At 45.9% G+C, this 12,560-nt stretch overlaps 1 protein-coding gene across 1 annotated transcript in view; it reads right to left on the bottom strand.

The window, feature by feature from the left end:
- Positions 1 to 1,656: 1,656 nt before the first annotated feature.
- The window catches only part of LOC144108200 (uncharacterized), a 224,423-nt gene continuing 213,519 nt past the window's right edge, over positions 1,657 to 12,560 (bottom strand). Inside the window, exons 15-16 of the mRNA XM_077641479.1 lie at positions 8,234 to 8,334; positions 1,657 to 2,366 (exon numbers count right to left, since the gene is read on the bottom strand). The gene's annotated coding sequence lies outside the window, so the exon portion shown is untranslated. The remainder of the gene's footprint in view (positions 2,367 to 8,233; positions 8,335 to 12,560) is intronic.

The following is a 12,560-nucleotide window of genomic DNA, read 5'->3' as shown; positions in this document are numbered from 1 at the left end:
GTAATTTCCTTGAAACTGGCCATAAGAAATCGCACTCTCCCAAATTATTCCCTCCCACGTGGACGCCGCGGTATACACACTATCCCTCGCCCGATCATCGAGCCCGACCAGGCAGATTGTTGCCACGCTTTATGGGGGTTTGTCCCAAATCTAATCAGGCTATGAGGAACGCCGTAGTGAAGAGTTCCTGAAATTTCGGCCACCTGGGGTTCTTTAAGGAGCACTAATATCGCACAGTACACAAGTCTCTAGAATTTCGCCGCCATCGAAATTCTACCGCCGCGGCCGGGATCGAACCAGTGTCTTTCCGGTCAGCAGCCGAGAGCCATAACCACTCAGCCACCGCGGCGGCCGAATTGTTTTTCATGTCTCCATAGCGCTTAGGAGGATCGGGTCATAAAAGAACAATTTCCATTTGCGTTTGCCGAAGTGCATAACCACTGCAACGAAAAGCACTAGCATCGTTAATGTGCCGCAGATAGGATACGTGGCTTCGAGAGAGAGAGAGTGAGAAATTTATTGAATCTTATCGCCTCTTGAGCTCCTGACTGAGTCCCTCTTTTAACGCAGCCGTCGTTCCTTCAATCCAGGCCGCGACTACAGCTGCCAGCTTGGCACGTTGATACAGGCATTGAAAGAGCCAGCTCGATAGACCCGATCAAAGTAATCCCGAGATCTCTAGAGATTATTTTTACACGGACGAAAACGCGACATCATCAATCAGAGAGCAAGGTTTCATACATGGAGCTTGGGCTAAGCTTTACTAAGCAGCAGACCACGCTGAGAGCCGGCAAGGTTCTCAAATCTGCACAGTTCCGCATGCGTAATCAACGCATTTTCTTTAAACCAGGTTTTAGTATCTTAGAGTGCTTACATCGTAGGAGTTACATAGGTTGCTTGGCAGCTTAGTGCGTTCTGTAACACCACTGCTGTGCCACTGGGGAGCCTTGGTCGCTGCAGTTTTTAGGGCGGGTATAATTCGCAGGGGTTATACTGCGACAGCCTGTTCATCCCAGGAGGTGCTTTTGTGTCTGAGCAGTGTTTCTCTACCTGCTCCCCTCATACTCAGAAAAAAAAGGGTGGCGGCAAAAGATCGGCCCATCAAACACTACCACAAAACCATAAACGCGAAAACTGAACTTAGAGACTCAACCTCTCCAGTGAGCCACAATCTCCTGTAAACCAGCTACGAATTCAACACAGATAACTACACAGAAAATTCTTTAGTGAAGAGAACTTCACTCTGACGCAGGCCACAACCATAAGGAAAGCAGAAAAGGGGCCCGGCGAATGACTTTAGTTGCCCTTCCGTCACAAGCTGCCGCTACCAATATTGGAAGAGCAAAATAATTCATAAGCATTTACAGAAGTGGTAAAAATCGATCGAAGAATGAAAAGTATCGCCTCGCTTTAGCACGCACAAAGTTCTCTTCTGAGCAGCAGCCATGTGCGCTGGTTTCGTCTGCACAGTCTACAGACAAGCCTGCGCAGCGAGACCTACTACGCAACCAAAGCTTTCCACTTACACCGATTCTGTGCCGAAGCCAATGATCACAGCTCAAGGAAAAAAGACCCATACATGTGGCTTCTTTCAACAATAAAACACGGCTCACAACCTGCTTAGCTCAGTTCTGATGGGTTTATTGCTCTTAAGGACTAAGACAGCGCTCACCTTGCCAGCCCCGCAAGTGTCACAGTGAAGCTTTATCTTACATAGCGTCAGCCTACTATGGAAACACGTTGTCACCCAGGCCTCCCTAGAGGGCCTCCGTGAGTACGCTTCAGAGCAGTCTTGATGACTTGTCCAGAAAGGGTGCCGCACTGAAAGCGTCGTTCTACTAGGGTGTAACACGTTCTCAACCCTGCCTCCCCAGCAGGCCTCCGTGAGTGCTCTTCACAGCAGACTGGAGACTCCATGGCTTGTCCAGGTAGGGTGCCGCACTGCAAGTGTCAGTGTGCTAGGGTAACACGTTGTCAACCAAGCCACCCCAAACGCCTCCGTGAGTACGCTCCACAACAGACTCGATGACTTGTCCAGGAAAGGCAAGCATCAGTCTATGGTAACACGTTGTCAACTCGGCCACCCCAAAAGGCCTCCGTGAATACGTCTCACTTCAGACTCGATGACTTGTCCAGGAAGTGCACCGCACCACAAGCGTCACTACTAGGGTAACACATTGTCGTCTCGGCCTCCCCAAAGGTCCTCTGGTAGCAAGCCTCTGACCAGACTCGATGAATTGTCCAGGAAGGGCACCACACAGAAAGCATCAGTTTAGGGTAGCACGTTGTCAACCCGGCCACCCCAAAAGGCCTCCGTGAGTACGTCTCACTTCAGACTCGATGACTTGTCCAGGAAACCCGCCACACTGCAAGATATGAACACACGGAGTTAGCACAGCATATCATTGCATGTGGCACGGTAGAGCTGGTCGAAGGCTCTGGAGGAATTTCCACCACATTTTATAGCGGGGCTCTTTAGAGGCATATCGATCATTTTATTCCTTGAGTACCTGAATACCTGCAATATGTACTACCCCCGTTATAGCCCTATATATTTCAGTCTCACGCATGGATCTGTGGTCACTGCCCTAATCAAGTAGCTGTCTTACCACTTCCAATAATACTGCTTGCTCCTACATTGTTTATAGCAATTGTCCTCTTCATGAACAATAGTTATTTCGGGACAATATTTCTCTTCATCCACTTTTCTGCTTTCCCTCCATAGGTCCTTGATCGCCATTCGAAATCGTCCCCTGAGTTGCTGAATGAGAAATATCACTAGTCCTAGGTTGTCAATAAACTTTTATCCCTAACTCTTCCCTCTGCAGTTCTATACCATAAATACCTCTGAACACGCGGTGCATACTCGTGGATAGCTCTAGTATTCCTGCCTGACATCCCTCCTTAATGGAATTTTATCTCTTTTCATGCGAGGACTGTGCTAATCGTGGAACTGCTGCGTTTTTTAAGGCTCGTCTACCCTCGGTTCTTCACACTTCTCGATGATCTAAATAATATTGTCGTTTACGCTGCGCTCAACTTTGACAGTTCTGTCAATTCAATCTATGCAGTTAGAGGCTTTCGTGCCCTAGCGCTTGTTTCCTGAGAGAGTTTGCCAGCATTTTGTCTGGATAACCGGTCACCTACTTCTATTGCGCACTCTTAACAATATCTTTAAGCTTGTTATTATACTTGAACACTAGGTCATCATCATATAAAATTAGAAGTCGTTCTCCAGCGAGATCATGAATTCAGTCTCACTAGGTAGGTTTATGATGTTTAACGTCCCTAAGCAACTCAAACGCTGTAGTGGAGGGCTCCAGATAATTTCCACCCCTTGGTTTTCTTCAACGTTCACTGACATCGCATAGCACATTTGTATAGCGTGCATTAACAGGACAAACACAGGAAACTTGGAGAAGACGAAAGAAGCGCTTCTTTCATCTTCTCCAGGTTTCCAGTGTTCGTCCTGTTACCACACGCTATACAATTGAAATGTACCAAATTGACTAGCCAGCCGGAGAAAGTTCTACTACGCATAGTACATAGGCCTCTAGCATTTTGTCTCCTTCGAACTGCGACCGTCACGGCCGGAATCAATCCGGTGCCTTTTCGGTCAGCAGCCGAGTACCATGACCCCTGATGCATCGCGGAAGTTAAAAAAAATCCCTGTCAGTACGGCGAAAGCACAATATTTTAGCGCCGCCGAGTGGTAATGGCAGCTGAACCTTCCACCACGCCGACCAATACTAGCTTTGTGCTTAGGATAAACGAATGGTTTACAATGAGTGAAATGTGAGGTAGGATCACAGTCAGTTCTTGCCAAAAGACACCGTTCTACTGCTGCCACATGACCGCTCTCAGAGGAAGAAGCAAAGTGACTTCGGAGATCTATTCATGCGCGTGCTCATAGGAAGGCTAAAGGAAAGCCGCTGGTAGTCCTGGGGGACTTCAAAGCGCATCATACGGCATAGGACTAAAGGCAGAAAGCTTTGGGAAGACATACAATTGCACAGGCTTCTCCTCCTCACAGACCCCGCCCTCACAACGAGGCAAGGGACCAGTGTTTCGGCAGACACTTCGGCGGATCTAATCTTTGTTGTTGACAGAGTCGGGGCTATTTGGTGCAAAACACAAGACCTGGGCAGCGACCACAAGATCAGAGACCAAGATTACAACGCCTCTTTCTTAGGCTTACGACATACGAATACGAATTTTGTTATGTCCCTGGCTAACTTCTTGTTTTGGCAGGCACCCTGTCTCGTGCACCTGACATCCAGGATAAGGGGGTTCCAGCAGATGACAATGATGTCGAGGTTCATGCCATCTAGGTCTGCTCCAGCTTGGTGAGTGAAAAAACAAGGAAGAAACTGGCTGAAGAGACCTTAAACGGCCCAGTTCTCTCAAAGGTCATGAAAGCTCTTATGTACCATCAGCCTCTTACTGGACAGTTCAAGCCCTTTGCCGTAGAACTGTCAGTGACAAATGGCACACTCTTTAAAGGCAGCAAAGTTGTCATACCTCGAGCTCTCCGAGCAAAAATGTTAGACTACATGCAGGACACTAAGGTGTCAATAAATGAACCACATAGATCTTCACTAAGGTCACACAAAGACCGACGTATCTTTCCTCTTCTCAGCTTGCTAACCATGTATCAGAAGCTATAGGCGCAATGCAACAGTTTTTAGTTCTTTGTTAGGAAAACATTCTAGAAGCCTCGCATATAACTTCTTTCCTGAGAGGAGGTTGAAGGAACAAGAACAGAGTGCGCGTAAAGCGTAGTATACTAGGCAGCCTTTTTTTCGAGGCTACAGTCCTTTCCCAACTGCAGCCGCCATGGTGGCTGAGTGGTTACGGTGCTCGGCTGCTGGTCTGAAAGACGCTGGTTCGATCCCGGCCGCGGTGGTCGAATTTCGATGGAGGCGAAATTCTAGAGGCCCGTGTACTGTGCGATGTCAGTGCACGTTAAAGAACCCCAGGTGGTCGAAATTTCCGCAGCCCTTCACTACGGCGTCTCTCATAGCCTGAGTCGCGTTGGGACCTTAAACCCCATGAAAAATATATACACGAAGATTCAGGGAGGCCCCCTTGCAGGATTTCCACCCAAGTTCCATGTTAATGGAAATCTACCCAAACAACCAGATAGCCACTTCCAGCTAAAGCTTTCCATATTTCGTGTTTTTCTTTCAAAGCTTGCGCCTATATGGCTTCAAACCAAGTTGGACAAAAACACCTACTGACGGCAATTCTTTGTTAAGCAAGCGTGTCCTATAGACATCTGAACATCAACGGGAACAAGGCATGCTTCCACGACCTCTAGTAACCGCAACTGTCTACTTCCGTACTAGCCCACGCTTCCCCACGGTGATTGTTTTCCGCATGGCTCTCCAACCGTAATGAGTAAGTGCCTATTTTCTGGGCTATCCCACCATATGTTAGTTGTACTCGTCCCTCCATAAACCAATTAGGCAGCTCAATATTGAGTACAGAATCCCCCATTTTCGCTTCTCTCCAACAATTGCTTGCTCCAGTCGTCATTCTCTTCCATCCTTCGGAATTTTTGCACTCTTTCATGCAAACTATGTGCTACAGGCGTTATTGCACACAAAGTCTAGAATCATACCCGCCTTCTATGAAGTTCCAGAAGTGAGAAAAAAAAACAGAGCAGTCACTACCGCGCACTAAGCATTGGCAAACGGAGGCTGCTCACCAAAACGAGTGAGTTGCTACCTTTCCATATCAGATGACATACTGTCGACGCGGATGTGCCATCAGGTCCACGGCGAACAATCTGCCTGCCAGACACCATGACTTTCCCGTGGCCCTCTCAAGGGATCACAACTGTACAGTATTATGGCATAACAAGGCATGGCGTGGCATGTCGTTGTATAGGTTCAATTGTTGATGGCTCCGAGAAATTTCGACCACCGACAGTCTTAATGTGCACCAAGGCAGCTGTGCTACTGCATAAACACCTCCCACCCTTCTCTCATCAAAATTTCTGATATACTTGCTTCCTGAGAATGCATAAAGCACCCTTCAAAAAGGGCTTCCTGGCTACACCCCTCATGTGGGGAGGGGGGGCTGTAACAGATATACAGGCCCCGACTGCCGGAAGACCTAGCTGCCACAGATTGGAAGCCGGACCTGTGGCAGTAGTTACAATAATACTGCATCACTTCCAACGATAAGCCCACCCGAGATGGCATTTACAAAGGCGTATCCACAGTCGTCTGAGCCTGCTATGAGAGCATCGAAAGCTCTGAGTACGAGGCGACGGCTTTTGCGCTGGGCGTTTATCTTCAAAGTGTATGTGTGAGCACCAAGCTTTCAGAAGCCGTCGCCTCCTGGCCATAGCTTTCTCTTCACTGCGAAAGTGTTTTCGGACGCATCGCCGCAGCCGCAGAAAACATTGAATCGCAAACCTCATTCGTTAGGCCCCGTTTGGTTCCCAGCGTTTCCAGTGCCGGCGTTTTGCCAGAATACTTCCAGGCATGAATAATGGGCTCGAGAGAAAACGTAGTACATATCTCGATCCCCACAAATCATCTGAATAATCATGAACGCCTTAAGACTGCATCCACTGCAGGACAAACACCTCGCCCATTGGCCTTCAGTTAACCCTTTCCAAAGACTGTTCTTGCTAATTTCACCGCTAGTCCCAGCCTCACAATGCGTCCATGTCTCCAGTTTGCGCATGCATTTTTTCCTGAAGCTTGAACTAACAAGCTCAGCTACAGTTACTGAATAACTCAGCTGCCGTGAATATTTCGGAATGAATTCCTACTTGTCGCTACAGCGCTTGAATGTAGTACAATCGATTAGATGCACCCCCTACCGAGCAAGTTTCGCTGCATATGGGCCATTCAATGACACTCCAACCTTTATCATCATGTGACAGCTGTCTAACACAAAAATTTCAGCATGCACACTTCCGACTCCATACGCATGAGAATTCCAAAACATTGAAGTGCCGGGACATGTTGCGCTGCAAGATAACTGAGTTATGACTATGACTGCGAACCATCAGTGGGTGTGTGTGTCTGCGTCCGTGCATGTGTGTGTGTGTGTGAAAATTGCCATTTTCCGATTATTTCCTTCCTTTTTCTTTCTATGCATACTTTGTACAAACTATGCACAACTTACATTAGGTTACTTATTAAGTGCGGAGTCATGCTACGTAGAAGAATAGGACATGAGTCACGACGCGGACGCCAGCTTTGGTGCTTATGGGGACTTATGCTTTTGCAATAAAAAGAGCTCCAAATTGACAGAGCGTGCATAAGACATGCAACAAGCAAGAAACCTCTCAATATTTTCATTATTGCTAGCCAGAATTATTTCTCCGCGACGAATGCGGCGTTTGAAACACGAGTGACTACACAGCATCCACAACGTCCCACGAAGCATTATTTAAAAAAAGGGAACAGCACAAACACAGGACAAAGAGAGAAACGTCCAACACAGGCGCAGTTTTTCTTTTTTTTGCTAGCGCCGACAGCAATTTCTCTAAATAAGTGCCTACCATTTGCTGCCAGGTTCGTCGCTCAGAGACAATTACACACAAAGGAGAAGCTTATTTGTGGGTTTTTGATGTGAAGAAGGCATTCGAAGTCAGCCCTTTACAATTCTTTATATTTGATGCCAACTTTTCCAAGCCTCCTTTCTGGCATAGTGCCTCAGCTTCTGCTTTTTCCTTATTTAGGGCTCTTCCTATGACCTGTTCAAAATTCACTCCTTGTGCCTGTTTAGCCTTTTGGGACTACGTCTCATTGGCTGCGACGATGAATCCGCCTTCCTTCTTGTTTGTTCCTCTCTTCGTCTTGTGTTTGCGCTGTTCCTTTTTAGCAATGTTATACCAACTAGCCCGCAACAACACTCTCGAAAGCATTGCTTCAACAGAGCTTCGGCAACTTTTTCTCTAGAAACCCAGGCCCACGTATCCTGGCCCAGGCCTACCAGATTCCTTCCAGGTTCTTAGATTTTCATGTCATGCAATTCAACGCAGTTTTCAGTTCAGTCCTGCACTGGTGCGCACTTCAACGCACTCCCTTGAATGCATAAGAAAATCACTGGAAACACTTGAACTATAGGAGTTATTTCCAAATGAGAGGATAGAGGCACACCTATCTTCTAGTCAGTGGCTGACAATGAAAGCCTATCCGCATAGCACACATAAGCAATTGCAGTGCGGAGATAGCTGCCTAGGAAATTCAAGTGATTGCTTTCTTACAATCGTAAATGCTGTCGCCATGGAGGTCCCTTCAGGCCCACAGCAACCGCTTTCGTGAAGCAGACTCGATGACTCATCCGTGCCCACTCCGGACGCAAGCACTGCATGGTTGCGACAAAGCCGATGGAGCAGGGTACTGGCTCCTGAAGAACTTTGACAACTGGGCAATACAACAGCTCACAAAGCATAAAACGCATGAGAGCAGTTTGATCGCTACGCGGACCGCACGCTTTAAGACCCATGCGCACTTAAATCTCTCTTCATCTAACGGGCACATACGTGTTTGGCCTAACATGGACTCAGCACCGGGCTTGATGATGGGCGCAGTGCAAGGTGGGCACGCAACTCACGCGTGGTGTGGCATGTGCCACTGGCAACTGGGGAGCAACCTTGCGTCCAATGAGGCCACATGGGTGTGGCAGCCGAATATAAATATGGAGCCCTAGCTGCGCGATTCTAACACAGCATTGTTCAGAGTCGCATATTCTAGTGAATGGTATTTTTTTCGTATCGCCTAAACAATTAATAATTACATGACTATTTAAAATATTGGCTTCAGATATAGATTCAATTCACGAGTTGTAGTAGGCAGTCTTGAAAACAATTGTCTAAAATATTTAAACCAAGCTGCCATTTACACAACTAAGTTTATTCACATTAAAAAAACTCTTTCGAAACAAAAATACTACCATGGCACAAAACAAATCCTGATGCATCTTTGTCACCCAGTGCACATTCTAAACACTGACGGGGGTAGCCCTCCACAGAAAAGCGTAATCTGCTCGTGCAGACGCATCCTCGCACGCTCAAATAGCACCAGTGTCACGTGATAGCTTTTTTCTTCATGGGTTGTTTTAAAGCTGGCTAGACAGACTGAGTAAACGGTACCCTAGTTGCCAATTATGTGTCCGGCTGTTCAAGCCGATCTAAAACTTCCGCATTGGCCCCTTATACCTGCCACCAACCTAGGTCATGCGATTCACAAATCCGCTCAGTTGGTTTATCTAGCCTAACAATTTGTCTTTTTCTCATACTTAAATTTATATTTAGTACTTTTTATATCGTCTTTTTCTCATACTTATATTTATATTTAGTACTTTTTATATATAATACATCATATATTATACCAGTGTATATATGACGTTAATTTCTCAATGAACATTCACAACTCTGTTGCTAAATATCGCCAGGTAAGTAGTTCTGAATAATATCGCATTCTACTCTTACATAAAAGATTTTTTCTCTGAGTGACCATTGCGCGGCACACGGATTTCTCAAAGATGAAAGAGCTCACTCGCGAAGTCATCAATTAATGCTAGTCGGGATCAACTTCACTGCCCGCTGGCTGTCTTCCTGACCGTTTTATTCAATGTAAAGGCTTCTAAAGTGGCTCAGTTTTATAGTTTGGCACGGACAGGCTAGGAACCACACTACAGAGACAAAGCAGAGTCTTCACATTTTTTTTTAACAGCAGGCAGTATTGAAAACTAGGAAAACTTCTGTTATGCGTGGGCTATTCTTGCCTATCGCAAATGTCATCAATCACGAATTAGCTGCTCCAGAGATGCTCGACACATGAAATTCAAGGCAATCATTGCAGTTAACACTACACTGAATACACGATGCTACATTTTTCTGGCTCCCAGAGTGGGGAGTGAGGTAAACTACAGCAATGTGAAGTTGTCAGGTAAGTGGCCCAACACTACTGTAACAATTGTAACAGAGACTGTAGCAACTTCTGCAAGTGTTAACCTTGCTGTCATGCTGTAACGAAAATATTAAGCAAACTCCAGTAATGTGAAGATGTCACGCAAGTGGCCCCACACAGTCGAACCTCGCAATCTTGAAATCCTTATAAAATTAGACCCGAGTTTAGGCAACGGTGTCTTGTGGATTCTTACCGTCTGACACGGGAACCGGCAGTGATGCAGAAGCACTCACCACGGTGGGCCTTTCTCCTCCGCCACCATTGGGCTCATGTTCGGGACGGAAAACGTAGCTTGGAAGCGGGACGTGTGGGCGGTCTTTCCCTGCAGCCCAATGGACGATGACGTCAGCAAGTGGTGCAAGATGAACCAATCGCACTACACACTGTCCTCGGATCAAGTCACACATCAGCACAACAGTCAGAACAAATCCTGACGGTGAGGTTTGAATGGCAGCAAGTGCTTACCATTTAAAAACTACGTGTTTACACATCAATATTTTTGAGATAATAGGAGCAGACCCAAACTCATATTAAGCGGAGCAGTCTCAGATGCGGGAGCGGAGCCCGCATCTTTGTCCCAAAGCAAAATTTTAACACTCGATGAAGAAGTGATTACTTTGGCGAGCATAACTAAAGTACGAGGCAAACCTCAGGAATGTGCATGTATCACATAAGTGGCCAAGCACTGTAGAACCTCACAACCCTGAAATATCAAATCATGTGACATTCTAAACAAATTGCGCACCTCTGATGAGACAAATCGACATATCAAATATCGATCATGTGAGCCTGATGCTTTGATAAATGCTCAAACATCAAAAACAAGTTTTGCTCCACAAAGGCTAAAAGGGGGCAAAGTTTACTGAGAGCCATTATTCACTATGGCTTGCCGCATAGCCAGAAGGTGCTGGGGCTAAGAAAAAGTGCCTTCCATTCACTAAAAGCTTCCCCTGAAGGACCACTGAGATTGGATTTCTCATGCTCAAAGAGCCACACATTTGCAATCACTGCAATATGTGCTATATGGCATCTTATGCAAACTCTACGCTTTTCAAGATTGAAAACAGCGCTTCCGTTCCTTGTCACACAGTTTGATTCTCAATCTGGAGCATTATGTAAGGCACCAACCATAAAAAACTGCCTTACTGCCCAGAGGGTGCAGTTTTTTTTTTTTTCAAAGAAGGGACAAAAGCCGAACAGTCTGATTACAGTCTTATGGAAACATTGTAAGAGCGGAGCAATATGTAATGCAAATTTGCAAATTGACCCCTTCATTTTATTTTTCACAGCTACAGAAATGTTAAAGTATTACCCTCTATCCTAGCATAACGTTCGTTAAATTTGATGAGACCAGCTGAAACAGAAAAACTGAAGGAAATGTTCGAAATCTCACATTTTGCCTTAACACACAGGGCAAAATGAGAGCGAAGGTGCCACACTGAGACGCCATTCCAAAGTCAAACTGTTACGGCTCCTTAAAATGAATGCATGTGACGGTGGCTCGATGGACATCCATTTAGACCACCTTAACAAGCCTATTCGAATGAGAGACTGAACCCAAAGAGAACTCGCCGCCGCTTTGCTCTATGGCCCACTATAGTCATGGCATTTCTATAGCCAGTCACCGAATTATGCGGTATTTTTTCCATTATTATCATCGCAACATCGCTTCCCTTATTTCAACAGTTCTTTGTGTTTCGCTCAGCCCCGTTAGTGAACATGCACCTTGGTACGACTCAGATGCGTCAACAGGAGGTTTTTTTATGTGATTTCAGGCCAAGCGAAGAGAGTTTGACCATTATAAGAATGTGCTGTACAAATAGTTCTTCATAACCATCAGACGACTGTGGCAACGAGGTTCGAATAAAATTTTATGCAGGTCTTTCCTTTGATCATCAACCCGCCTCACTATGCCCACTGCATGTCAAAGGCCTCTCCCACGTCTCTCCAATTAACCCACCCAATGCTTGCAAACTCCTTTATCTCATCCGCCCACCTAACCTTCTGCCGCCCTCTCCTACGCTTGCCTTCTCTTGGAGTTCAATGTGTTACCGTTAAGGACCAGTGGTTATGATGCCTTCGAATTGCATACCCTGTCTAATCCCATTTCTTTCTCTTGATTTCGACTAGAAAGTTATTAACCTGCTTAGCGGAATCATTCTTTTACTTCTTGTCCATCATGCGCATCAAATAGTTAAGCCTGCCATTAAGATGCAATGGGGCATATTTTTAAAAGCAAAGAACTAAATAGAAAAACAATACAAGCCTGCACATGAAATATCTGTAGCATACTGATTGTTTTAGTCAAAAAATTGCATTCATAAACCCCGAAAATATGCTTGTTCCCTCACCTAGTCCGGCCGCTTCATATGCACTCAATGTAAGTTATTTAATTCATGACCCCGGAGCTGTTCGCAACTCTTTAGAGTTTTCTACCTCTTCTCCGCTTGTACCTCGTCATATCCTATGGAACAGGAAAACATGGATAGAACTTTACAGCTGGCAAAAAATATCTCTCATGAGACCATGCAAACAGTCACAGGTTAACGTTCTGGCACAACTGTAGGCCGCTGCTAAAATACTCATCGCAAGCCTCAAATTATTCTGCTAAACAAAAAA

This window comes from Amblyomma americanum, chromosome 10, assembly GCF_052857255.1.
Source record: "Amblyomma americanum isolate KBUSLIRL-KWMA chromosome 10, ASM5285725v1, whole genome shotgun sequence".
In the NCBI taxonomy this organism is placed as follows: Eukaryota; Metazoa; Arthropoda; class Arachnida; order Ixodida; family Ixodidae; genus Amblyomma; species Amblyomma americanum.
Note: the sequence above shows the minus strand (reverse complement) of the source record. Positions and strands in the feature narration are given on the sequence as shown.